Raw genomic sequence first — 27,888 nt, 5'->3', positions numbered from 1 at the left:
AAAACCAATTTCTGGGTGAAAAAATCAAAACCCACAATAGAAAAAAAAAAAATTAACACTGTCTGGGCCACAGCAGAACCCAGAGAACATATTCGTATCATTGAAAAATTCTAGGCACTTCATAATTGACCTTTTGATACAAAATGACCTAGTAAATTAGCAATTTGTAGTTCTTGGTGTTGAGGTCTATAGGACAAGCTAGGAAGTCTTCAAACCTTGAGCTGAATTCCATGAGGGGTTATTTGGCTTTTGAATCGGTTTTTCCTTGTCTAAGAGGTAGCAGCAGCAACAGCGCCCGGGCAGCTTCTTTCTTGGCATGATGAGCCTGTAGAACTGCTACAGCTTCATCCACCTTGGAGCAGAGAGACTCGGAGGACTCTCACATGTGCAGCAGCTCAGAGTTGTCGATCTCCAGCAGCATTCCCGTGATCTTCCCAACCAGGTTTGAATGCATTGTTTGGATGAGTGGGAACAAGCGTTCTCCCAGCATCTGCTTCAGTTCCTTGCGGGGGTGCTGCAGACAACATGGAGCCAGTCAGTGGCTCCTGCCCCTGCACATGGACCGCAGGCTGGGGTGCCTGCAGAGGCTGTATGGCAGGATGAGGGCTGCGGACACAGGAGGCGTATTTGTAGAGGGCAACATTCTGGGGAGCAACAGCGGCAACAGCAGCGCGCAGCGCTAAATTCTGCACAGCTGTGGGAACGCCTCCAGACTGGCAGCTGTCAGTCAGCCCTTGCTGGGCGGCACCAGCCCCACCAAAGTCCATAGCCAAGCAAGACCACAGTTCTTTGGGATGAACTCAGCGCCAGGGATATGGGAGCACCACATCATCCCTTCTCTACTCCAGCCTCAGGATGGTGGCGACATCCTGATGTTACTAATTCCTGAGTTGCCTCATCGCTCCCAATTTGTTTCTGAGATCCTTCACTACCTCTGAAAGCTGAATCCAATTTCCCCTGCTTTGAACACTTGGAGTTACTTTTGTTTTCTTAGTCGTGGCCTAAATGATGTGGTCAACAATAACAAATAAAGGAAAGAGTGCTGCTGGAATAATTGTTCTAATCTGCAAAATGAATGACTGGTGGAAAGATGATTTTTCATTTTTGAAATTCAAAGATTCTATAAATGGCATTTTCTAAAGTGCTGTCTAAGGGTCATCTGCTTCAGAATTCCTAGAAAAGTTGATTTAAGATGCATGCTCCTGAACTCATCTTTAACCTGCTAACTCAGAATCTCTAGGGGATGGCAGGGGATTGTGCAATATCAACCTACTGCCTATAAGATTCTTTTTGAAAAATAAAGTTTGAAATAAAATGGTCTACCCTATTTGAGCTTCTTGGGAATGTTTTGAAGAGAAGTGACACGATGTGCACTAAGGTATCCTGATGGATTTTCCGTGTATTCTATTTCAAGAGATGTCACCTGTCAAATCAATAAATTTAGACGAGTTTGGTTAATTTTTAAAATGTCACATTGTATGAACCTTCCAAAAGTAAACTAAGTCCTAAGCAGTGGTAAGTATGTTGCACTTACCACTAAGAAATTTCATAATCTACAAAATAGCGAATACATAAATATAAAACTATGTACAAGCCAGAAGAGTTGGCATACCCCTATATTCCTAGCTACTCAGAAGGCTGAGGCGGGAGGATCACTTGAGCTCAGGAGTTTAAAGCCAGCCTGGGGCTAGCTGCGGTGGCTCATGCTTGTAATCCCAGCACTTTGGGAGGCTGAAGCAGGCAGATCACCTGAGCTCAGGAGTTTGAGACCAGTGGGAGCAACATGGAGAAACCCATCTCGACAAAAAATACACAAATCACCCGGGCACAGTGGTGCATGCCTGTAGTCCCAGCAATCAAGAGGCTGAGGCAGGAAAATCGCTTGAGCCTGGGAGGTAGAGGCTGCAATGAGCCATGATCGTGAAACTGCACTCCAGCCTGGTAGACAGTGAGACACTGCCTCAAAACAAAACAGAACAACAACAACAACTCAGACTGGGCAACATAGCAACACCTCATCTCTATAAAAAAAAAAAAACAGAACAAAACAAGAAACCAAAAAGAAAAAAAAAAAAACTATTTACAGGCCAAAATTGCATGCCATTCTTGTTAAACTAGTGACTGCCAAAGCTGTTTTATCATATCCTGAAAAAACTTAACTTATGTAAAGGGTAGTAAGTATTTTAAATACATTTCCAATCAAGATAAGTTTTAATACATTACTTAAAATATTCAATGTGCAACACTTTGAAGAGAAACTAAATAGGTCCGGTGCTTCAGTGATAAAATATTTTCTTAGCCTAGGTTTCAGCAAAAAAGCAAAGCTTGAGGCAAGCAGTGAGTGCAAGTAGTTTTTTGGTGGTGGTTGGGGGGCGGTGGACTGGGGGGAAGTGAACTCAAAGTGGAGAAGCAGGAAAATGGGAGAAGAGGAAGCCAGTCCAAGAGTGCTATAAAGTTGATTGTGACTACGGGCAACTGAGGCTGGATCCCACCGGGCATACTTCAATGAGTCAAATAGAGTAAGTGCACTTCAAAATCGCCCTCCAGTTACACAGAAGAGGGAGGATTTATCCCTCAGTTCTTTTCCTTCATCGGTCAGTGGTTACCCCATGTTATGTTGACTTGTAACACTTCCAGGCATGCGTATATGTTAGTCCCTGAATGGGACTTTGCAGCTGATCTATGCAGTGATGGCAAAGTAATTCTAGTAAAACAAGAAGAGAAAGAAAGAGAGAAAGAACAGAAAAAAGACACATGGTAGAGCTGAGACAAGCTGCTGATAGGATATACCGCAAATACCGGGTTACAGTAATAATGGCTTCTGTAAGAAAGTGGGCAAAAAAATGAAATACAGCCTAAGGGGAATCTGATATACCTTTTAAAAGATCTTTAATAATTATCAGAAATGACTCCAGGCAAAGGGGTGTGTGTTTTTTCAAATACATGAATTATAAATATTTTATTTCAAGAAATGGTTTTTGTATTTTTAGTCTAGATTCTGTTTATGCCCCATCTCTTCTCCTTCTGGCCTGATGGGAAACATTTGTCCCTTTGTAGTTAACATGCAAAACTTGGAAAGCACCCATGAAATAAAAGCAGGTTAAAATAAATTTCCTATGACATAAAATTAACCATCAGAGCTATGCCTCAGAATTGTTTATTTGGTGGCTGGGAAGAGTCTTGTTGGACACTGAGCAGATTATGGAGTTGCCACCAAAAGGACTTCTAACATAGGTTTCTTTTAAATCATTCTGGTGATAATGTAAGCTATGGTATGCTGGAAGCATTTGAAAAAGTTCACAATGTGTCTCCAGCTCTCTTCTCATAAGCACAGGGAGTCATTGTTTTCTTCTCTGGACGGTCTCAAAATCCTCCATAGCTGTCTCTCCCCCAGCTCTCCTTCTGTGATTTTCACTGCTCCTTATCATGTTGTCTTCTATGCTGCCGTTAATATTTTTACAGAAAAAAAACACTTTTTTTTAACTTTTCTATTCTTTCTGCCAGTGTAGATCCATTTTTATTGATCTATCTCCAACCTGAAATTCCTCTAGAAACTGTTTAGGCTGCTAGTGCTGGTTGGTACCTGCTTCTTACGTATTAGTAAGAGCCTAAACCCTGGAGTTTGTCAATCCTCTGTTTGTATCTGGGCTCCACCACTTATAAACTGCATGAATCTGAAATGTGTCTTAACAATCTGAGCCTCATGTTTTCTTCTGTGAAATGGAGATATTCTTTCTCACAGGATTATTATGAAACCCAAATGAGGTAATAGATGAAAAAGAGTAAACTCTTTGTGTCTGCATTGTGTCTGCCACATAAAATACATGTGTTAAATGATAATTAACATCATTATTCAGTGCTATCATCAATTTATGTTTTTCATCTATATCCTTAGATGTTATCTTGAATTTAACAATAAATGTAAAGACAGAATTACCGATAACAATAACTTGACATCAGTCTTGTCTACTGGCTTTAAACTGATGCTCTTGGAACCACAGTGCTGATAAACCAGGTGTGTAGAGAGCTGTAAATAGAAACAAGTCTAATAAAGTGTTATTTAAAAACAAACCTAGATGGCAGAAGCAATTCTTCAGTGAAGCCTTCAAGCATCACCTCCAAACTTCTGAGACATCTGGGAAGCGGTGCTGTAGAGCTGACCTACCTTGAATGAGACCTTTAAATGTGAATAGTTTTTATTGACTTTCTCAGAGTCACAAATAGCAGTAGATTTTGTTGCTGCACTTGCAATCATGTAAAAAAAAATGCAAGTTTCATATGTCGACAGTGAGGAAACGATTCTTGGTCTTACTTTGTGCTCTTCAATCCCACCCACAATGCAGTCAACACCGCACAATAAAAGAACAATGTTTTACTCAAGTTGGTGGCTCAGACAGGCAACCTGAAGACCAAAAGAATAAGAAAATAAAGTTGATTTTTGAAATCTAACTATTAACCACACTGGCATGTGTGAATTAGCTTCTGGAGTAAACCAGAAACTTTTCTGCAAATATGAGGACAAAGAGTTTGGGAACTCCTCAAACACTTATTAAGATATCTTGGTTGTGATATCAGATAGGTGGGATAGGACTAGGATTGGAATGGGGTGAGTAGAAACCTAACCAATGGCCTTTGACTATTTGGAGAGACCCTATACACACAGAAAAGGCTGCTCAGCTTGAAACATGAGAAAAGGAATTCAGGGAGCCAGAATTTCACAGGGTTTATCTAAAGGCCACCCAGGAGAAAAGCTCACTGGCTGTAATAAGCACAAGACTGTCATCATAAAGATGCTTTCTGCCGAGGAGCAGGGCTAACCTGATCTTCATGGGTACATGATAGCATCATGGAATTCTTAGGAGATGAGTTTTTTTTGAAACTGGCCCTCAAGAATTGCTTGCAGGCATAGTTATGTTTAGATATGAGGTCTGATTACCCCACATTAAGAAATGAAGTCTTGATGTTTTTTGTAATAGTTTGTATAGCAATCTTACCTCAACACTGGCAGTCTACTTTTTTTTTTTTTCTGAGACAGCATCTTGCTCTGTCACCAAGCTGGAGAGCAGTGGCACAATCTCAGCTCACTGCAACCTCTGCCTCCTGGGTTCAAGAAATTCTCCTGCCTCAGCCTCACAAGTAGCTGGGATTACAGGCATGTGCCACCATGCCCAGCTAATCTTTGTATTTTTAGTAGAGGCAGGGTTTCACCATGTTGGCCAGGCTGGTCTCAAACTCCTGGCCTCAGGAGATCCACCTGCCTCAGCCTTCCAAAGTTCTGGGATTACAGGCATGAGCCACCACGCCCGGCTGAAGGTGGGGGCCTTCTTGCCCAACCAATTTTGTCCTTTACGTTACTGACCCAGATGATTCGAAGAACGAAGATAGCTATTGGCCTCATCTCTCTCTATCTCTCTGTCCTACCCCACCACCCCACCCCTTCTTACCCTCTCTCCCTCTCTTCCCCTGTTCACCACTAGGAGCATAACAAGCCTGCTCTTCCTGAATCAGGGTGACCTCTGTGTACTGTAAGGATGCAACTCCTTCAAGATTGGCTGGGCTACCCAGGCTCTGATCACAGGCTTCCTCCACCAGTGAGCCAGCCTGCCAGTCAGTCATTCATGAAACATTTATTTAGAATTTGCCGTGTGCCAGGTAATGATAAAAAAATATAAAAGAAGAAGAAGGAATAAACTTTATCTTCCTCTTTGGTAATATGCAATTTATCTTTCGGATTTTTCGAAGGTTGATTCTCTAACTGCAGGTCAACCCTCCTTCAAGACTCTTGACTCCCTGGTTTGCCTTCTTGACTCACTGCTCAGGAGACTGCCCTTTTATTGATAATTCTGCTCCACTTCTGCTTTCAACCTGCATATTTTTCATGAGGAATCTACTTGATCCTTGATCCTATACCCACCACTTCTCCACTGGGTCTCCCTTTTCTTAGATTCATCCGTTTCCATTAGCAGCCACATTCCTCCAGACACTGCCATCGCTGTGACACTAATTTGGCTTGCCTTCTGGCAACTGAACTATTATGCCTCTTAATACAATCGTCCCATCTACTCCCTGAGGAATGCCTGGGCAAGCCTGGTGTTCTGGGGACCTGGTTGCAGAGTCGTATTAGTGGACAACCTTTCTATTGCTTTCTGATGCTACTGCAGGTGGTGATGATGGTACCAGCATGCACACTTGTCAACATTATCACATTCAGTCCCACAACAGCAACAACAGAAAGGAGGTGAGGATATTATCCACACATTAGCAACCAGAAGACTTAGCTCCTCAAAGTAAAGTAGTTTGCCCTATGTCACCAAGTGGAAAGTGGCAGGGATAGCTTTACCTGTTCTTGAAACCCAGGCTGTTTCTCAGGAATGTCTCCACTATGCTATATTGCTTCCCTTGCAACTCCATTCCAGAGTCTTCTGACTCCTAAAAATCCAGAAACATGTCTCCAAGCAAAGCTAAATCAGTGCAGTATCAGAGAAAATGGCAAAAGTTAGTCATTGTGAAAACTCTTTCTAAACTCAAATACCATTTATGAATTCCTCTCTCTCTTCTAAAATAGATAATTCACATTTATTTAGCATTTTTGCCTAAGTTAGCTCTTTGCTGATCATACTGGGGAAATGGCACCCTATTATTTGGGCCATCTTATCCAGCTGAACATTCTAATGCATTACTAATTCCAAAACAATTTTCTATGCCTGCAATGTCCACAATGATAGCCACTAACCACATATGGCTCTTGGGCACTTGAAGTGTGCCTAGTCTGAATTGAGATGTGGTGTAAGTGTGAAATACATACTGGAATATAAAATCTTTGTGTAAAAAATAAAAGAAGTATCTCGTGAATAATTTCTTTACTGAGTACATGTAAAAAATACTATCATGTAGAAATGACAGTATTTTATATCTACTGGGTTAATTATGTTATTAAAATGCAATCACTCTTGTAATGTGGCTAGTAGCAAATTGTAAATTACATACGTGGCTCACCTTATATTTCTGATGGACAGCGCTGGCCACAATAATCATAGCAATATCAGTTCAATCCATCAGCTTTGAGGTGAATTGTTCTACCCAGAGTGTATAATATTCTATTCTGTGAGATGGGCAAATGCTATTCTTTTTTATTTCTGGAATTTATTTCTAGCATTGGGTCTTCATGAAATTATGTCCTTTGAGAATGGTATGCAGTTCTGCGGTGGGGGATGCCCAGGCAAATCTGTAAAGGTCAGTCTTATGGTTCAGCATTGGGACTTGCTTACAACAGCACATTGTCTAAGCCAGACTTGGGCTCTCTTATGTGCTTGCATTTGTAGCAGCAATTATGGTTTCCAGGGTCAGACACTTTCAGGCAGTTAATAACCAGTTTGACTAAAGGTCCATCAGCTTCCTAGCCATTCATTAAATCCTAAGAAATGCCTTACCCCAAGGTCAATACTGCTTAGCTCAGTCATACTTTATGATTGAAAGAATGCCTTCCTCTTCCATTGTCAATAATATTGATTGGCAGTTCTTTGGGTGGCCTGGTCATTTTTATTTGTCCCCCTTTGTTTTCAACTGTTAAGGAGATGACATCATCTTTTCTCTGACAATATGGAATTATTGCAATGCTGAAAGCTGAGTACAAGGAGGTCCACTGTCAAACTTTGGACCTCACCTCTTCATTATTATTGCAGAGTGACTCACGGGGGACAGGAAATTCAGAGGAACAAGGGGGCCCATGCCATAAACTCTACAAATCACCAGGCTGATAAACCACCATCTTTACCACCAGTCACAATGCTCCCATTAGACTCAAACAGAAGAGTAGGTATGACTAATTCTTCCCTTTGCCCGTGAAAAATAAATCACAGCACTGAGCTGGAATGAGACACAGACTTTTCCAGGATGAAGAGTTGAGTTGGAGGCTGAGACATAGGAAACATTTTGAAAAGGAGCCAGGCAGCTTGAGCAGAGGATTGCTGAACACGCTCCCCAGACCAGATCCTTCATGAAAGCTGGGTTGTTAGAAGCACCTGCCGGGACTTGCAGGATATGGTGGCAGGTACAGCATTTTACTAGACATGAAATATGTATTGTCCTTGTCAAAAGGTTATTCCCTAATCCATTTACATAAGCCTCTGTCCTTCAAAGACTTTTACAAATTGTTCATGTTCAGCAATCATTCCAGTTCTTCCCAAAAGCCATATATCTAAAATTCACAGCAGCTTATGTACAAATATTTTGTTTGCATCTGATTCACTGATGTTCAACTGCATGACACAAGGCAAGCAGTGCCCAGGATGTAAAAGGTAGCAGAAAGAACCTGGATACTGGGATCAGGCAGAATGAACTATAATATTTTTAATTTTGGATTTCTCATCTGTAAAATGGGAGCATTTATATTATGTGGTAGAATAAAATGTATAAAAGATCTATTGCAGTGCTAGTACCAAGTAACTATCATCATAATGTTTGGGGTTAGTCCACAGTAGAACGAAATGGCTGAAGCTTTTCATTATTTTTGGTAAGAATCAATACATTTATCAAGCCAGAACAATGACTTACACTATTCTAGGAGTTACCTCCAAATCATGACTGGTTATTTGGAAACACCAAAAAATGAATTTCTTTTATGATTAAATTATTATTGTACTTATCTAATCCTGACATTTTGGAATAATGTGGTACAATTTAGCATCAAAGATCAAGTTTAGAAAAGTCATTAGGAAGATGATGAAGATTTAATTCATGTAAAACTTCTTGGTGTTCACTTAGCTCATGCTTCAGTTTCATAATATACAGCCTATCACTGTGGGACAGACATCTGTCCTTTATACAGGTTGGAGAAGACAGAAATGAAAACAATACATTCTGGAGTGACAGCTCCTTGCATATAAATCCTAGTTCTATCCCTTAACTACTGCATGACCTGTGGTAAGCACCTCTCTGTACCTCGGATCCCTGACATATAAAAAAGAATAATGGTCCCAAAGAGATATTTGCACACCGATGTTCACAGCAGCATTATTCACAGTAGCCTAAAGAGGGAAGCAACACAAATGTCTATGGAGAAATGATTGGATAGACAAAATATGGCATATATACAGTGAAATATTATTCTGCCTTAAAAAAGAAAATTCTGACATATGCTACAACATTGATGAACCTGGAGGACATTATGCTAAGTGAAATAAACCAGTTACAAAAGGACTAATACTTGATGATCCCTCCTACATGAGGTATCTAGAGTAATCAAATTCATAGAGACGGCCAAGCACGGTGGCTCACGCCTGTAATTCCAACACTTTGGGAGGCCAAGGCGGGTGGACCACGAGGTCAGGAGTTTGAGACCAGCCTGACCAATATGGTGAAGCCCCATCTCTACTAAAAACAGAAAAATTAGCCAGGCGTGGTGGTGCACATCTGTAATCCCAGATACTCAGGAGGCTGAGGCAAGAGAATCCCTTAAACCCGGGAGACGGAGGTTGCAGTGAGCCAAGATTGCGCCACTGCACTCCAGCCTGGGTGGCAGAGCGAGACGCTGTCAAAAAAAATAATAAAAAAAAAATTCATAGAGATAGAAAGTAGAATGGTGGTTGCCATGATCTGGTGGGAGGGAAGCGTGGGAAGTTGTTTAATGGTATCAATTTTGCAAGACAAAAAGAGTTATGGAGATGGTTGGAGGTGATGTTTGTACAAACATGTGATTGTACTTAACGCCACTGAACTGCACACCTAAGAATAGCTAAGATGGTAAATATTGTTATGTTTACTTTACCACAACTTTAAAAATTAAAATAAAGAGCTGAATAACAATATTAATTTCTTTACTTTTTTGTTGTTGTGTTGATTAAATGGACTAGTGTCTTCCATAATTTAGCCCAGTGCTGGGCACATACATACCAGCCCAATAAATTGTAGGTATCAAAAAATACAAAAATAAAAACAAAACACCAAAAACTAGCAATGGATATTTTTTGGATTCACAACTCTTGGCTCTGAGCTAAGACTGTTAAGGCTGAAAACAAGCTTAAAGTGTTCCCCAAACCTGGAGTGAGACAGCAGTTAGGGGCAAGCCATGGTGAAGTCCTCAGCAAGACAACACTCCATCTGAGCCAAGGTGAGTGTGTGTTTCTTATAGTTCAGACAGAATGCAAAATAGCAAGTGGTGACAAAGAGGACAAGCAAGGTGCCTTAGGACATGCCTGAGGGGAAAGGTCAGAAGGAAGTCCTCTGGATGGTGTCCCACTGTGGCGGGAGGTCGCTGGGTGTGCCTGAAGTCCAGTCCTCAGAACACAGCCCCTGACACCCAACCGGGCAGTAAATTTCCCTCATTATAAATGCCCTTCACAGTCCTTCACTCACTTGGATATGTCTTTTCCCTGAAGCTAACAAGCTTGGCAAACTTGCTCTTTTTCATAAAACATGGTGCCACTAGGAATATTTAGGAAAAAAAAAAAAAAAAGAATGTTTCCTAAGCAGCTGAGATGGTTGAGTACCTGTCAGGTTTGCAGGGGTCATCTCACACCAGGATACGCCCAAGCCCAGTTGAGGCTACCTAAGGTCGGGCAGCAGGAATCTTTCTCAAGGGGCTGGGTTAATTTGCTCTTTCAGCTCACTCGCACCATCCCTGCAAATCTGGCCACGCTTCTTCCTACTGATCTAAAATATTCCAGTTTTTAATTAGTTCCAGGCCAGTCAATGTGACTGCCCCATCTGCACAATGCATTTGTGCCAATTCAAAGTCTGAAGCCGATGAACTAATATAGCCAACTGAAGACCTGTTGAAGGAGGCAAATGGAGCTGTGCTGCTGCTGGAAAATTTGCCTGGAGTGCCTGCCAGGCCCTGGGGCCCTTTCCAAGCCAGGCCTGAACCACAGGCCTGTTATGAAAGGACTGCTGAATTCAGCCCTTACCTCACCAGAAACCAAAGGGTAATTAAAGCATGGGATACAAATTCCCCACAATATGGGGGATGTGTCCTATGATCTATAACATTATTGGCCCAGCACATGTTAACAGAAGTCATGAGCAAAATCCACCAAGGCCCAGCAGGATGGAGAAAAAAATTAATACAGGTACAGTTCCTTCTAAATATGTAGCCTCATTTGCCCCTGAAATACAGAGCCAAGCCATTGGAGTCTACAGCTCCGTTTCACCCTTTGCTTCTGCATTGGATAGCTTTAGGGAATTTTATGTCCAAAATTGTCTCTTAATAGTATTGCTTTGCATTTCTTAATTACGAAAAGGAAAAAAAAATCATATATCATATATATGTGTAATGTATGCTTGTGTATATGTGTGTATATATATAATTTGAGTTTGAATTAACATATTTAAATTCTGTATGTTTCTTCATATTACATTTTAATACAACACTAATGTGTAAATCATAACCCCCAAAATAAAATAATATGCATCTGGTAAAATTTCTCATGTCAGCCGGGATTATGTTTGTTACAATTCAATTCAGGTTTTATTAGACACACAGTGAATGTTAAACTTTCTCATTTTAAGTGCTCTCTAAAAACACACTTTTCATTCATTCATTCATTCATTCATTCATTCATCCATTTGATGTATATTTCTTGAGTATGTGTAGCCACTATTTGTCAGGCTAAACCTACTATTTAGCAGTGAACAATAAAAAATTCATAGACGAAACTCCCTCCTTCATGGAACTTATATTGTCATGATATTATTTACCTTCCATTTATTTTCTTTTTAAAAAAAGAAAATAAATGTATCCTGAATACTTAAGATTCTCAAGTGATTATTGCTAATTGTTATATGGTCATCATTTCTCTTAGCTTTTAAATCATATTTACAAACTCGGTGGGTGATCTTTGACTTTGACAGAGTCCTCAATGTCATTGTCATATCACAGTGGAAATGGCATTGACCCCACACCTCTGCCATCCTGCAACTCAGTGACTAATCCCACAAAGACCCTCTGGGGCTCATAATGGTTGGATCACACTTTTCATTCGGGAAGTATATGCTTTCCCAGCCTGGCATGGGTACAAATTTTGGTTGAGATAGCAGGAAAAAGCACGGTCATTTTCACTGAACTGAATTAAAAAAGCAGTCACAAGATGATTGGGTGCAAATCCCTCTCGGGGGAAAAAAATGAAACAGAGACTCCTTGTGTCCCAGTGACACTGGTGCGCCAACATCAAGGTCTCATGTCAGGTTGGCCATACTCCCGTTCTCCTCTCACTGGCTCTTCAGCATCCTGCCGGATTGCTCCTGACACTGCTCTCCAGCTCAGGTTTAAGGAGGAAAATGTCACATGACACTCCTGAGGATTTCTCCCGGCAACCTTCTGCTCCATACCGCACCACAGTCTTATTTCCCAGTGTACAACCTAATCCCTGCTCTTGCAAATTCCCGAGTAGCTTCTCCCAACCCCTGGATATCTGGTCACTGAAGAATGTCATTACACAGCAGGAAGAGTTTATCACAGAGGATCAGGTAGAAGGATAGAATTGTTTTGCTATGTGTCTGTTAGAAATTCTTCTTTACCAAGACAGTAAAAAACAAAAAGAAAACTGGGAAGCAGATCTGGCTTCACCTAGTCAGAATGAGCTAGACTTACCTATGACCTGCAGTGTTGACCAGGCCTGTCAGTTAAAACTAAACACATTTCACAGTGGCAGCCAGCCAAAACCATAAATTCTGCCAAAAACTAAACACTGCACAAGGTCTGTCTAGTTTCAAAACATCTATGCCAACCCCACAATACACAGTGTGTTGTGAGTGTGATTTTGCAGAACCGCTGCAGGGACAGTCTGAAGGAAGGGGGTCAGCTCTGAAGGCCACCAGCTCTCTAGGTTTGGGGAAGGATCTTGGGATTTCTCTTTACCTCCTATGACATAATAAAAGCCAGGTGTGGGGGGAATGTCTATTAAAAAGGGTCATTTGATTGGGTCATATGCCCACTAAATATCTTTAAGAAAGGAAGTTTTCAGAGAGCCCCGGGGGAAGCATGAATAGTCTTTGTGGGTCACCTCTTTAAGATAGTTGAGGTTGCAAGTAAAAGCAAAGTATACCATTGTAAGAAGGCTTAGCTTAAGGAAATAAGGACTATTGTTTTGTTTTATTGCTTATTTTAAAATTAGATGAGTCTTAGAAAACATAACGGCCTGAGACTTGTGGATTTTGCATCCCAGGCTAGGAAAGACATGATGACATTTGGGAACCACATGGATATATCTAATGGCTTGAGAGCGTGAGAATCCATAAATAAAGGGCATACATTGTCTAAGAATATAAATACATGTGCATATTTTACTGCCTTTGTTTAACAAATATATTTGAGAGATTTCTGTGTGCTGGGTCCTGAGGGTGAAACAATGAACGGTTCTCTCCGAGCACTTAAAAATTTTGTGGGAGATTGAGACAAGCAAGTAGGTAGCTGTGGAGGGTGGGGCGAATGCTAGCAAAGGGACAAGCACAGAGCTCTGTTGGGGTGGAGAGGAGGGACATCTTACTCCATTATAGGGAGGTGGGGAGTCAAAGAAATCAAAGGACTTTCTGGAAGGATATGAAGGACTATGGGAGTCAATTTAACGGAGAAAAAAGAATTAATAGTGAGCTTATTGGCCGGGAGCAGTGGCTCATGCCTGTAATCCCAGCAGTTTGGGAGCTGAGGTGGGTGGATCACCTGAGGTCAGGAGTTCGAGACCAGCCTAGCCAGCATGGTGAAACCCCGTCTCTACTAAAAATACAAAAATTAGCCGGGTGGTAGTGGTGTGCACCTGTAATCCCAGCTACTTGGGAGGCTGAGGCAGGAGAATGGCTTGAACCTGGGAGGCGGAGGTTGCAGTGAGCCAAGATCGCACCATTGCACTCCAGCCCAGGAGACAAGAGAGAAACTCCATCTCAAAAAAAAAAAAAAAAAAAAAAAAAGAGTTTATTATAGTTGGATTCCTCTTCAATTCCAGATTAGAATTCCAGTTTTCATGCTCATCATAGTGAAGGACCCTGAACCAAGGTCTTCTTGATGAGACATTATCATGCAGCCCCACTTCAGCTGTTTCTTTCTCACAAAGGATACTGACTTCCTTCTTCCTGCTCTGTGCCAATGACCTGAATTACCAGCCTCAGTTTGCAATTCTATTTCAAAGAGGACTTCCCTGCTATCTTCAACTCCTGCTTAAACACAACTAGCCTGGAGGAGTCTGTTCTAGTTCTCCACCCATATGAAAAGACCAATCAGAGTATCAATGCTCTTTGGTAAATATTAAAGTGGTCACATCTCTGGAAAGCATAATTTGGATCTGCTGGGCAATCCGTGAGACATCATGCCCTCCTCCCCAATCCTCTATTTCAACTTCTTTCCAAAAAGCTCATGACAATCAGGTCCTATTAGCCTTTGTGATTGAAGCTATGTAAGTTAAAAGCCAAGTGTGCTGGTGTTTCTGTAGTCCCGATGCTCAGGGAGGCCGAGGGAGGAGGATCACTTGAGGCCAGCAGTTTGAGGCCAGAGTGCACCACAATTGTGCCTGTGAGTAGCCATAGCTCTCCAGCCTGGGCAACATAGCAAGGCTCCATCTCTAAACATAAATAAATTCATTAAAAACTAAGTAAATTATGAAGCTTAATTCAGTGTTTTTGTTGTTGTTGTTGTTGTTGTTGTTTGAGACGGAGTCTCGCTGTCGCCCAGGCTGGAGTGCAGTGGCGCAATCTCGGCTCACTGCCAGCTCTGCCTCCTGGGTTCATGCCATTCTCCTGCCTCAGCCTCTTGAGTAGCTGGGACTACAGGTGCCCACCATCACGCCTGGCTAATCTTTTTTTTGTATTTTTAGTAGAGACAGGGTTTCACCGTGTTAGCCAGGATGGTCTTGATCTCCTGACTTCGTAATACACCCACCTCGGCCTCCCAAAGTGCTGGGATTACAGGCGTGAGCCACCGCGCCCGGCCCAATTCAGTGTTTGATATTTGAAGGTGATCTGGGTCAGAGGAGACTGTATGAAAAAAGAGTTTGGGGTTTCAGGGCGGTAAAGTTTACCAACTAACTCCTGTGGACTTGCCCTCTCTTATGTCCCCACTAAAATGTGTATAAGTGCACAAGAGGAGGTGCAGAAATGGCAAAATTAAAGCTGAGACTACTGACTGTGGGCTTTCTCCCTGTGGGAAGACTTTCTCATCCTTGGTTAGGACGGCCTAGCCAGGGGAGGCTGTTAACCAGGTTCTGACAACTGGAGTTACTTCAATTCCTTTGATCTTTTTTAAAAGTTAATATCTCGGGCCTGGGCCAGGCCCAGTGACTCACGCCTGAAATCTCGGCACTTTGGGAGGCTGAGACGGGCAGATTGCTTGAGGTCTGGAGTTCGAGACCAGCCTGGCCAACACAGTGAAACCCTGTCTCTACTGAAAATACAAAAATGAGCCTGGTGTGGTAGTGGGAGCCTGTAATCCCAGCTACCTGGGAAGCTGAGGCAAGAGAATCGCTTGGAGAATCGCTTGAAGCCAGGAGGCGGAGGTTGCAGTGAGCCGAGATCGTGCCATTGCACTCCAGCCTGGGCAATGAGAGTGAAACTCTGTCGCAAAAAAAAAAAAAAAAAGTAATATCTTAAAATATATATTTATCTTCCAATATGTCAAATAATCCTGTATGAAAAAAAATGCAGTATTTATTTCACCCATCTAGACCCCAAATTCACGTTCCTCAGTAGCAAACACATACAATTCTTTAGATTTTTTTTACTGGTATATAACCAACATGTTTGATATTTTCATTTAGAGAGATTATCTATTGTTTTCCACTAAAGACGATGAATATTTCATTGCGCTTACATTCTCCCCACCTCCAGAGTGGGGGGAAGAAGAGATACATCTTCTTCCTCTCCTCCATCATTTCCAGACTCTCAATAGGAGAATTCTGTTTGCATTATTATGATTATACATGCTACCTAATGTTCATGAACTAAATTCTGTAGTGTGCTAGGATTATATTTATTTTCTTGCACAAAACTTTGGTTTTCTGGAGATTTTTGTTTATTTATTTATTTATTTTATTTTTGAGATGGAGTTTTGCTCTTGTTGCCCAGGCTGGAGTGCAATGGCGCTATCTCGGCTCACCGCAACCTCCACCTCCCAGGTTCAAGCAGTTCTCCTGCCTCAGCCTCCCAAGTAGCTGGGATTACAGGCATGCTCCACCGTGCCCGGCTAATTTTGTATTTTTAGTAGAGATGGGGTTTCACCATGTTGGTCAGGCTAGTCATGAACTTCCGACCTCAGGTGATCTGCCTGCCTTGGCCTCCCAAAGTGCTGGGATTACAGGCATGAGCCACTGTGCCCAGCCAAGATTTTTATTTTTTGTTTGCTTGGCTTGTTATGTGTTTGTTAGCAATTCTTCTTCCACAAAAACTCTGACAGATAAGGTACAACACATCCCCAGGAAGTCAGACACACCAGGTAATCTATGAGGCCCATCTTATACATGTTACTTCCAGAACCCTCTCTCCTCCAGCTCCAATCTGAGCTCCCTGGTTAACGAACAACACTAAGCTCAGCGGCTTTATACAACATCCATTTTATCATCTCTCACGGTTCTATAAGTTGCTCAGCTGAGCAATTCTGACTAGGACATCAAGACTGCAAGACTCCCTCCATCTCATCAGGCCTCAGGTGGCTCCATGCGGTGAGCTTGGGCCTCCTCATAGAATAGCCATCTCAGGGTTATTAAAATGTTTGGCTTTCTCCAGTATTCAAAAGCCAAAGGTACCAGAATTTCTTAATGTTTGGACCTCAAAAGTCCCACAATGTAATTTCTACCCAATTCTATTGTTCAAAACAGTCACAAAGCTAGTCCAGATCTAAGAGAAGAAGAAATAAGCCCCACCTCTTCCCAGAGTCATAGGAAAGCCACATTGCAAAAAAGGATGTGAGATGGGAGATTACACGATCAGCTATAGCTGTGTATCTTCTAATTCATGAAACCTCCCTCTCCCATCATTTTGATAGTTTCCTTTACCATCATCTAGAGCACATTTTCCAGTGTGGTGGTCAATAGCCACATGAAGTTATTTAAATTATTATTATTATCATTGAGATGGAGTCTCGCTCTGTTGCCAGGCTGGAGTGCAGTGGCATGATCTCAGCTCACTGCAACCTCCACCTCCTGGGTTCAAGTGATTCTCCTGCCTCAGCCTCCCGAGTAGCTAGGACTACAAGCGCATGCCACCACGCCCAGTTAATTTTTGTATTTTTAGTAGATACGGTGTTTCACCATGTTGGTCAGTATGGTCTCGGTCTCCTGACCTCGTGATCCACCTTCCTCAGCCTCCCAAAGTGCTAGGATTACAGGTATGAGCCACCGCTCCCAGCCAGAAGATGTCTTTACCTATTCTGTGATAGAATCATTATTCACTTGGTCCCACATCTTTCTCTTTATAGTTTTATTCCTTTACTTTAGTGGAACATACCCATAAGTATATTTCTAAGAAATGGCATATAGGTATCAACTTTTCAGACGTTATATGTCTGTATATGTCTTTATTATTCTTATATTAATTAAAAATGTTAAACTTTTATGTTAGCTTCAGGGGTACATGTGAAGGTTTGTTACATAGATAAACTCATGTCACAGGGGTTTGTTGTACAGATTATTTTGTCACCTAGGTATTAAGCCCAGTACCCAATAGTTACCTTTTCTGCTCTTCTCCCTCCTTCCACCCTCCTCCACCTCAGTGTCTGTTGTGTCCTTTTTTGCATTTATAAGTTATCATTTAGCTCCTACTAATAAGTGAGAACGTGTGGTATTTGGTTTTCTGCTCCTGCATTAGTTTGCTAAGGATAATAGCTTCAAGCTCCATCCATGTTCCTGCAAAAGGCATGATCTCATTTTTTATGGCTGCATAGTATTCCACGGTGTGGTGTATATGTACCACATTTCCTTTATCCAATCCGCCCAAGATGGGCATTTAGGTTGATACCATGTCTTTGTTATTGTGAATATGTTGCAATGAACATTCACCTGTGTGTGTATTAATGGTGAAATGATTGATATTCCTCTGGGTATATACCCAGTAATGGGATTGCTGGGTTTAATGGTAGTTCTGCTTTTAGCTCTTTGAGGAATCACCATACTGCTTTCCACAATAGTTGAGCTAATTCACACTTCCACTAACAGTGAACAAGAGTTCCTTTTTCTCCGCAACCTCACTAGCATCTGTTATTTTTTGACTTTTTAGTAATAACCATTCTGACTGGTATGAGATGGAATTTCATTGTGATTTTTGACTTGCATTTTTGTAATGATCAATGATATCCATCAGTGATTAAAATTTTGAAAAGATTACATTTTGGGGGAAACATTTTCCCCAGGGTTTTGAAGGCATTGCTCTATTCTCTTTAAGCTTACAGTGTTGCCTTGAGAAGTTGGTAGACCTTCTGATTCCCACCCTTTGTATGAGACTCTTCTCTCTATATGTCTTAAAACATTTAAGATTAGGAAAATCATCTTCATTGTTCTGAAATTTTATAAGGATATGACCTGACAGTCATTTTTCACTTATGACATTGGATGCTCAGTGGGCCTTTTCAATCTGGACAGTCATGATCTTCAGTTCTAAAATGTGTTCTATATAATTTATTTTATAATTTTCTTTTCACCATTTTCATGACAGGTCCCCATATGTCAGCATCAATAGGTCTTTTTTCTTTGACACAGTATGTTTCTTTAGAAAGGTGTTAAATTTATTTAACAAGTAAACATATTTAACAAGTAAATTTAACACCTCTAAAGTAAGATGCCATTGGCCTGAGGCAGTCTCCACACCTTGAGTTTCTACTTAATGAACTGCAACCAAAGCCAGCAGACAAACGAACCAAGAACTAACTATGTATTTTTTGTAACACATAGTAGGGTCTCAGCCAACTACAAGCAGCCAAGTTTAAGCCAGTCACGGGCTGTCAACTGATCAAACCATGTCCAAGGAAGACAAATGCCTAGCTGTAACCAATAAAACTATTTCTGTATAACACTTCCATTTTCAGTCTATAAATACCATTCATGTTGTGAAATGAAGCATGAAGCTCCCTGAACCACTTCTGGTTCTGGTTCTGAGTACCGCCTGATTCATGAATAGTTCTGTGCTCAAATCAACTCTGTTAATTTTTATATTATATTGTTTATTTATTTTTCAGACTAAGTCTCACTCTGTCACCCAGGCTGGAGCACAGTGGTGTGATCTTAGTTCACTGTAACCTCTGCCTCCCAGATTCCAGTGATTCTCCTGCCTCAGCATCCTGAGTAGCTGGGATTACAGGCACGCACCGCCACATCTGGCTAATTTTTGTATTTTTAGTAGAGACAGGGTTTCACCATGTTGGCCAGGCTGGTCTCAAACTTCTGACCTCAAGTGATCTGCCCACCTCGGCCTCCCAAAGTGCTGAGACTACAAGTGTGAGCCACCAGGCCTGGCCAATTCTGTTAAATTTAACTTGTCCAAAGTTTTCTTTGGTTTGTTTTGGCTTTTTGAGTTTTGCTTCAACAAAGAATAATGCCCACACTGTCTTATTTGAAGTATGTGCTGGTCTTGCTGGCATTCTGGGAGCAGAGCAGGAGGATAGCAGTTGGATTCAATAGGTAAAATTTTGTTAATTTTTCTTCTTCTTTTTTTTTTTAATTCTGGAGCCCTCCACACACCCCTCCCCTTTTCCCCTCTCAACCCCTTGGCCACCTTCACTTGTGCCTGACACTGCTGCATCTAGAGCCTCCTGGATTAAAACTGTTGATAGAGAAAGCGTTGTATCTTATACAGGGAAGAAGAGGAGTAACCATTTCATTCCATGGGCGGTGAAGGAAAATGGAAAATCTCGCTGATCCTTATATACACTTCCATCAGTTTTCTTGTGTCAGGTCAACCCCACACCTTCCTCAAGTGGCACCTCAGATTCAGGACCTCTCCAAGGTTCTGTACCATAAACAGGCATGTAATGTTTTGGCATTCCTTCTTGCATGTACTAAGGAACTTTCTCCGCTTTGTCCAGGCAGTTGCTAGCCATCCAAAGCCGATCTGCTGGCATCTAATGGGCTTTCAGGAGGGAGTAGAGATAAGCCTAAGTAAAAACTTGTTTTCTGAAGTATCTAATTTAGGATTTCTTTCCTTCCCCACCCCAATTTATGTTTTTGTCTTGACATCCATATGGAGACCAAAGTTCCAAGATATGTAAAACAAACAAAATAGGAAGAAGTTAGGAATGATATCCTTGGATATAAAGTAAGAAAGAGACTGGGACTGGAAGAACAGATTTTGTAAAGTCTCATTTCAGATGTTGTTATTCTTCATACACCTTTTCAGCAGGAGGATAACAACAGATTAAAATGTAAAAAAAAAAAAAAAAAAAAGGCATGAAGAAGCTGGGCGCAGTGGCTCACACCTGTAATCCCACCACTTTGGGAGGCCGAGGCAGGCAGATCACGAGGTCAGGAGGTTGAGACCATCCTGGCTAACACGGTGAAACCCCGTCTCTACTAAAAATACAAAAAATTAGCTGGGCGTGGTGGCGGGCGCCTGTAGTCCCAGCTACTCAGGAGGCTGAGGCGGGAGAATGGCCTGAACCTGGGAGGTGGAGCTTGCAGTGAGCCGAGATCGTGCCACTGCACTCCAGCCTGGGCTACAGAGCGAGACTCCATCTCAAAAAAAAAAAATTAAATTAAATTAAATTTTAAAAAAGCATGAATAAATTGATATAGTAAGAGGGCTAAGCAGTAGTACTTACTGATTCTTATTTTGTAGGCCAGAAGAAAAATACCGACTAAATATCTGCCAGTCTGTTGAAATTGAAAAGGGAATGTCTCCCAATATGCACTTCGGCTTAAGTAGGGACAGCACCACACTAACCAAAGGAAGACGTTAAGGACCCATTTGAAGGATGAGGATCCACATGAGGATCCAAACCCAGATGAGTCTTCTGCATGTCATGTGTGTACGCACGTGTGTGAATTCCTAGGCATACATGTTAGTTCTCCTTCACATAAACTGGTCCATTGTACAGCAGAGGTGAAAAGCTTCCCCTTTCATCTGTAAACATTGTAAAACTCTCTACCAAAAACTTCAAAAGCCCCCTAAAATTATATATAAAGTCTGATTTTACATATGATTATAAATGCAAAAATATTAAATAAAATGCCAGAATATCAATAGCAAAATATTGAAAAATAACCTGGACAACTGTAACTTATACCTTGAACTGCAACATTTTTAAGGACATTTATCACTAATAACAGATTATGATGTTAAATCAAAACAGACATTTGAACAAATTCACATCAATTTTTTTTTTTTTTTTTGAGACGAAGTCTCTCTCTTGTCCCCCAGGCTGGAGTGCAGTGGCACAATCTCAGCTCACTGCAACCTCTGCTTCCTGGGTTCAAGCGATTCCCCTGCCTCAGCCTCCCAAGTAGCTGGGATTACAGGCGCCTGCCACCACACCTGGCTAATTTTTGTATTTTTAGTAGAGATGGAGTTTCACTATGTTGACCAGGCTGGTCTCAAACTCCTGACCTCAGGTGATCCGCCCGCCTTGGCTTCCCAAAGTGCTGGGATTACAGGCATGAGCCACTGCACCCGGCAATTCACATCATTTTTAAAAAAATATATATTTAAAAATAAAAAAGAAGATGATTGATTCTAATATGATAAAGAACATACTATTTGGAATGTAAATAAGCACCAAATAAAGTTTGGTGCTTATTTGGAAAACTGAGTTTAGGTAACAGTGTTTAAAGCATATTAAATAACAGGTCAAAAAAAAAAAACAAAGGCTCACGTCTATAATCCCAGTGCACTGGGAGGCTGAGGCAGGTGGATCACCTGAGGTCAGGAGTTCGAGACCAGCCTGGCCAACATGGTGAAACCCTGTCTCTACTAAAAATACAAAACTTATCTGGGCATGGTGGTGGGCACCTGTAATCCCAGCTACTCGGGAGGCTGAGGCAGGGGAATCCCTTGAATCGGGGAGGTAATGGTTGCAGTTAGCCAAGATCACGCCATTGCACTCGAGCCTGGGTGACAGAGAGAGACTCCGTCTCAAAAAGAAAAAAAAAAAAAAAATTCTTATTTGCAGAGCAGCTCAGAGGTTTTTATATGTTAATTATAGAATGAATTTGAATTTCAAATGTGAATTTCTAAGAAGCTATTTAATAGCCAATTTCACTCTCAATCCTCTTCCCCTCCCTGCCAGCACCCTTTTGGAGACTCATTTTTCTCATGACAAGGGTGTTAATTCTTACTACTATAATATGAATTAACATTGTTCTGGAAGATTCAGCCAATGTAATGTTCCATGAGGTTATGAGTATTATAAAGCATGATAATAATTTATCAATTTTTGCAAGTGACTTATTTGCCTTCTCAGTAAAACGAAGTGAATCAACTAAATATTATGTATAGTGGAAAAACAATCTCTTTCCTAATAGCAAAAATAACAAAATGATACTTAGGCACAAGTTGAGCAAGACCCGGGTACAACAATAAGACACAATGTAACTTTACCAAGAGACACAGAAGTCCTGGAGAAATAACGCAATAGAATGTTACCAGATAAGAGTGGTACACAAATGCTAGTTTTCCAGAAAGAATTTTAGGTTTAATATAATAAAAGTCACAACGCAATCTAGGTAGGAGTAACAGTAGAAAAGGAAATGTTTGATTATATGGCTCTAAAGAATATTTGAGGAAATAAATACTAAATAATTGCCCCTTGCTCAATCAGGTAAGGGGCAAGGAAAATTGATCAGCCAATCAGATATTAAAACATCTTGTAAAGCTGCTCTCTGTAAGGTTATACTAATAAAGGAGCACATAGGGAGAAAAGTGAAATAGAATTGATGGTATAGACTTTTTCAGTACATATACTTGTGAATATTACCTTGAAACACAATAAACCTGCTATACCAAATAATAAACTTTGCTGGGGCAACTTGTTTACTCTTGGGAAAGATTGAAGATATTGCCTTTCCTCACCACTCAAACTAAAATCCATCAGATAGACTGAGTATTTAAATGTAAAAAGTGAAACCACACAAGAAATGAAAGAAAACATAGGTGAAGCTATATCTGATCTTGGAGGGAGAAGGTCTTTCTAACTGTAACACCAAAGGAAAAGGAGAAATGACATCACTGATGCGCTTGACGCTCTAGAGAGGGGAAAATTCTTTACACCAATCGACTTCTTAAGATTAAAGGACGAATACACAGTGGAAAAAACTGAAAAATACGAAGAGTGTTCATCAAAACAAATGACACATAAAGTAAATATAAATATGAATAAACTCATGGCAAATTTACAAAAGTGAAAATATAAATAGTAAATATAAAAGCAAAAGCCCAATGTGGTGATTATCAAAGAAATGCAAATGAAGATATAATGGTGATATGTCATGTTCACTAACAAATTAGCAAAGATTTTTAAATGCTCAAGTTTTGTAATGGAGCAACAGTATGCACAAGCCAAATACTGCTGGTGATAATATAAACTGGTATTTATTTTTAGAAAATAATTTAGTATCATATATATTAAGAGTCCTGAAAAAGTTTGCGATTTTTAACCTGGTATTTCTCCTTTCGAGAATACAACCATAAGTCAAAAACATCAATGAAGAATTATGAGTGAAATGTTAATTACATTCCTTATTTATTAATAAAAATGTATATGTATTAATGAAAATGGGAGGAAGGTAATTACTCCAAACATGAAGTGTAATCACATATTTTGTGACAGGTCCAAATAATGAAGTGTCATAACAACTTTAACATGTATATTTTAAAAGAATATTATTTAATAGCATCAGAAAAGGTCATGCTAAAATGTTACATAAAGAGGCAGGGCACAAAAATGTATTGGTAGGATGATCCTGAGTCATCTTCAAAAAAAACTGGAGAGAAACAAAAATATCAGTGTGATTATCAATGTGTGATTTCAAACAAATATTCAAAATTATTTTCAGCACTCCCCACCAGCATGCTTTGAGATTCATTTAATGAACTTTCATATGTTAAATGTTGGGTAAACACAGGACATTCTATTGTAAAAATTAGGTTAGTTGAATGCATGAGTGTATTCCTCCTGCAGTTTTATTTTACTTCTGGAGAGAGTCTGGGCAGTCTACCCTGAGCTGTGTTTCTGACATGGCATTGCTGCTAGCCTAGAAGCTAAAGAATTGGATAAGAAGAGGACCTTGCCCATCCAATTTTCAAGAGAGAAAAACAGAGGGACTCTAGAAAACTTTCTGGAACTAATGAAAGTACGTAAAATCAGCCATGCAAATTTAAAAGCCTACGTTATATTAGTAACATTACTTTTCTGAGACGATGGCCTAAACTTAGAAAATAAGCATTTTCAGCAAGCTAGACGAACATTTGGGGATAGATCAGTGCATGATGATGCTTCTGTCATAATTTTTAAATGTTCTATCTGCTTACTCATTAGTAAGATCTTATCATCTTTAAAAAACACAGATTTTCATTATTTGTTACATAATTCTCTTACTTTCCTTCCATAGTCAAATATTTTATGTTTGTTGGTGGTAATTTCTGGTTGTTTGTGGTTTATTCCTTAAAAAGTTATTATTTAAGGAACCAATGTGGAAGAAAAATGTATGTTATTATTGCTTATGAAACTTTTGAAGTTTGAGGAAGAATCAAGCAATGGTGATGATGTTGGAACTGCCCCCTTCCTGAAATAAACAGCAATTTTCATTTTATTTAACTTGAAATAAACAGCAATTTCCTGAAATAAGCAACAGCCATTCAGAATTGGGAAAAATTAGCCACATTATTTGGGAAAATAAATTGAGATGCAGAACTTTTCTTGGGAGAACAGGTATTTTCAGTTACTCTAATGAACCCAATCTTGGCTTTCTTATAGTAATCACTGCACAGAACATCTCTAACATCATTGACATATTCCTTCAGATCAAACTTTCTTCTTTATTTTCATTTATCTTGCTTTTAAATATATTTTTCGAAGAGAAGTTTCATCTCAATAAACTAAAGACATGGTTCTCTTTTCTGGTTCATTTCTGTATTTTTATTTGTATGTTTTTCCTTATATGATCCTAATCCAAACAGCTCTGAGTTTGTTCATATAGCATACAACACTCTGCTTCCAGCAAGAATTTTAGGTGGTTTGTTAGTAGGGCTGCCAGCAAGGCAGAGAGAGCCCCTGGCAGAAATCTGTGCTGAAGCACAAAGACCTCTGTCTCTTTGCTCAGTGTGAGCAGGAAACATTTCATCTCCAACAAATTAAAGCTTAGAACATCGCCGAGTCTCATGGCTCACGAAGCTGGTGACCCTTTGGTTATCTACACCAATTTCCATCCTCTGTGGAACAGCTAGGTCTTCATATCCCAAAGGCAGCAAACGCAGTGTCCTCTGTCATCCTCGGCAGAGTACACAGTGGCAGGCCCAGAGAGATCCTTACAGCTCTGCTGCTCAAGTACTTGGTTTTAAGTTGCCAGGTGGGAATTGTGCATCCAGAGAAATCTCTGTGACACTGAAACTTCAAAGACATACAGATGGCGTTACATTATTAATTTCCATCTTTCTACATTGGATAACCCCTTCCACATAAAAGAAAAAGAAGGCTATACATTTTTACAAATTCGTTATGGTACTCTAAGCCTTAAGAAAAATTTATTTCCACCAATGTGTTTTCATGGCTCTCTGATAACAAAGTCTAGAATTTTGTATAGTTTACTCTCTAACATCCATAACATCCATGCATGATAATGTCTGTTGTGTAGTGTAGCTGTTTATAAGTTGTATCTAGCAGCATTTGTATTTTAATGTTTACAAAGTAATTGTTGCAGTGGTTGCTAGAAAAACAAACTGTCTTTTCATTTGATTAGTGTTAGGTAAATTTTCATTAATGTTATATTCTATCCTTCAGGTGAAAATACTTACCAGTTTCATATGTGTGTACAATTTGTATGTGTGTGCATGTGTATGTGTATGCGCGCGCACACACACACACATATAATTTTTTCCCTCAAGCAGGACTTACATTTTGATATCTGTTGCATTAACTAAACTGAGTCCTTTATGAATCATCGCACATGTTACAAGACCCTGATCACTGCTGCTCCTTCCTTATCGCCTTGACTGTCTTGCAAAAGACTAGTCACTGGGTGGAGAACCCAGGATCTAAAACAACATTATTCTTTAGTATTATAGTTTAAGTGCATCTGAAGGCAGTCTGGTGACATTTAAACAGCAACACCAATTCTCTTCAAGTCAGTGGGCTGTGTTCTGATGTTATTAGCGAGGGTGACCGCACGTGCTTGTGAAGCCTGTCAGGGGCATTTCAATGTCACCTCTGAAGGGCTCACAGCTACTCTCCATGCATGGATCAGAGAAAAACTATGCCAGCTCTCATTGCGGTTAAACATGCTACATTCCTGGTTAATTTGTATTTCCTGGATTTATAAGGTAGAGTACTGTAATACCTGATCTTAGCATATAAACTCTCTAAATTATCCAGCAGAAACTGCAGTGTGTCTTAGATTTGAGTTTTAAAATGGAAATTAATTCATAGTGCCAGGACACACTCTTTGAGGTCAAAGTTGACAGGACAGGAGAGGCATGCTTCGTCCAACAGACTTTCCAGCTGAGCGTAGATTCCATCCTGGCAGGCCAAAGTCAGCAGGGTTGGGAGTCATAAACGGGAGGTCTGGAACGGTCCCCCAAACCTTAGGCAACTGAAATCTGGCAGGGACAGTCTGACAAGTGAGTCAAATAGTTCCCCAAACACATCTGTGTGAGTGAAGAAGGATCTAGCAGAGCCAGTCAAAACCAGCAGGGAAGTTTAGATAGGAAAGGCTGAAAATTGCCCACTTGGCAGGAAAGTTGCCTGTCAACATGTGTTAAATGCCGAGGATGGAAGCAAGCACCACAAGAGGTAACTTGCAGGAGCAGTGAGGTGAATATGATCTTTAGATGGTGTCTTCGGAAAAGCTCAGATTCAATTGGTTTGCAGGACAAGGGGAATCCAGGGCCACATATGTCACCCGGGACTTCCCTGTTACTCAGATCCCCCTGATCAATTTACGTTCTCATCAATAGCATGAGCTTTATGGCTTAGTTTTTGGTCAGAACATATCCCATAATAATTTGCAAACCCCAGACTCTAGGAGAGGAAGCTAAAGGAAGGTTTAAAATAAAAAGGAAAAGAGAAAATATGCTTAAAATTGGAACTGTTTGAACTAAGAAGGAGATAAAGAATTAAGGAATGAGTTCAGAACTACAATAACAACAAAAAAACGAACAGAGGCCAGGCGTGGTGGCTCATGCCTGTAACCCAGCACTTTGGGAGGCCGAGGCAGGTGGATTGCCTGAGGTCGGGACCAGCCTGGTCAACATGATGAAACTCTGTCTCTACTAAAAATACAAAAAGTACCTGGGTGTGGTGTGTGCACCTGTAATCCCAGCCCCAGCTACTGCGGAGGCTGAAGCAGGAGAATGGCTTCAACCAGGGAGGCAGAGGTTGCAGTGAGCCAAGATCGTCCCATTGCACTCGACAGAGGGCATTGCACTTGACAGTGGGAAACAGAGTGAGACTCAAAAAAAAAAAAAAAAAAACAAAAAAACCCAAAAAACCCTAATAGAACGAAATGGCCCTTTGGTGAAAAAAGAAGAGGCACAGAAGCTTTAAAAAAATATCTTAAAGGCTGAGACTTCAGAGGCCCATAGTAAAGAGAGGAAGGTAGACTTCAGTGGTGTCCCACAGCTGGAGCTATGAGATCTAATGGCTCAATTTTCAGGAATTTTGTGACCTGGTTGTTAAATACAGCCATTATTAAACGGTAAAATATACAAACAACGACTAATCTTATAACAAAGTTAATAAATATTAGAAACACATCACTTTCTAATTATTCCACTACA

General features: G+C 40.5%; 2 long non-coding RNA genes and 1 pseudogene across 2 annotated transcripts in view; 1 reads left to right on the top strand and 2 right to left on the bottom strand.

Annotated features, from left to right (window-relative positions):
• The window catches only part of LOC129014206 (uncharacterized), a 157,988-nt gene that overhangs the window by 22,450 nt on the left and 107,650 nt on the right, over positions 1–27,888 (bottom strand). The window lies entirely within an intron of this gene.
• LOC134738246 (uncharacterized) overlaps positions 1–27,888 on the top strand; it is a 205,247-nt gene that overhangs the window by 74,428 nt on the left and 102,931 nt on the right. The gene's annotated exons all lie outside the window — the stretch shown is intronic.
• Positions 124–5,990, bottom strand: LOC129013905 (polyadenylate-binding protein 4-like; annotated as a pseudogene).

Source organism: Pongo pygmaeus, chromosome 16, assembly GCF_028885625.2.
Source record: "Pongo pygmaeus isolate AG05252 chromosome 16, NHGRI_mPonPyg2-v2.0_pri, whole genome shotgun sequence".
Lineage (NCBI taxonomy): Eukaryota > Metazoa > Chordata > Mammalia > Primates > Hominidae > Pongo > Pongo pygmaeus.
The sequence above is the reverse complement of the archived record's forward strand: the minus strand, read 5'-3'. Positions and strand labels throughout refer to the sequence as shown.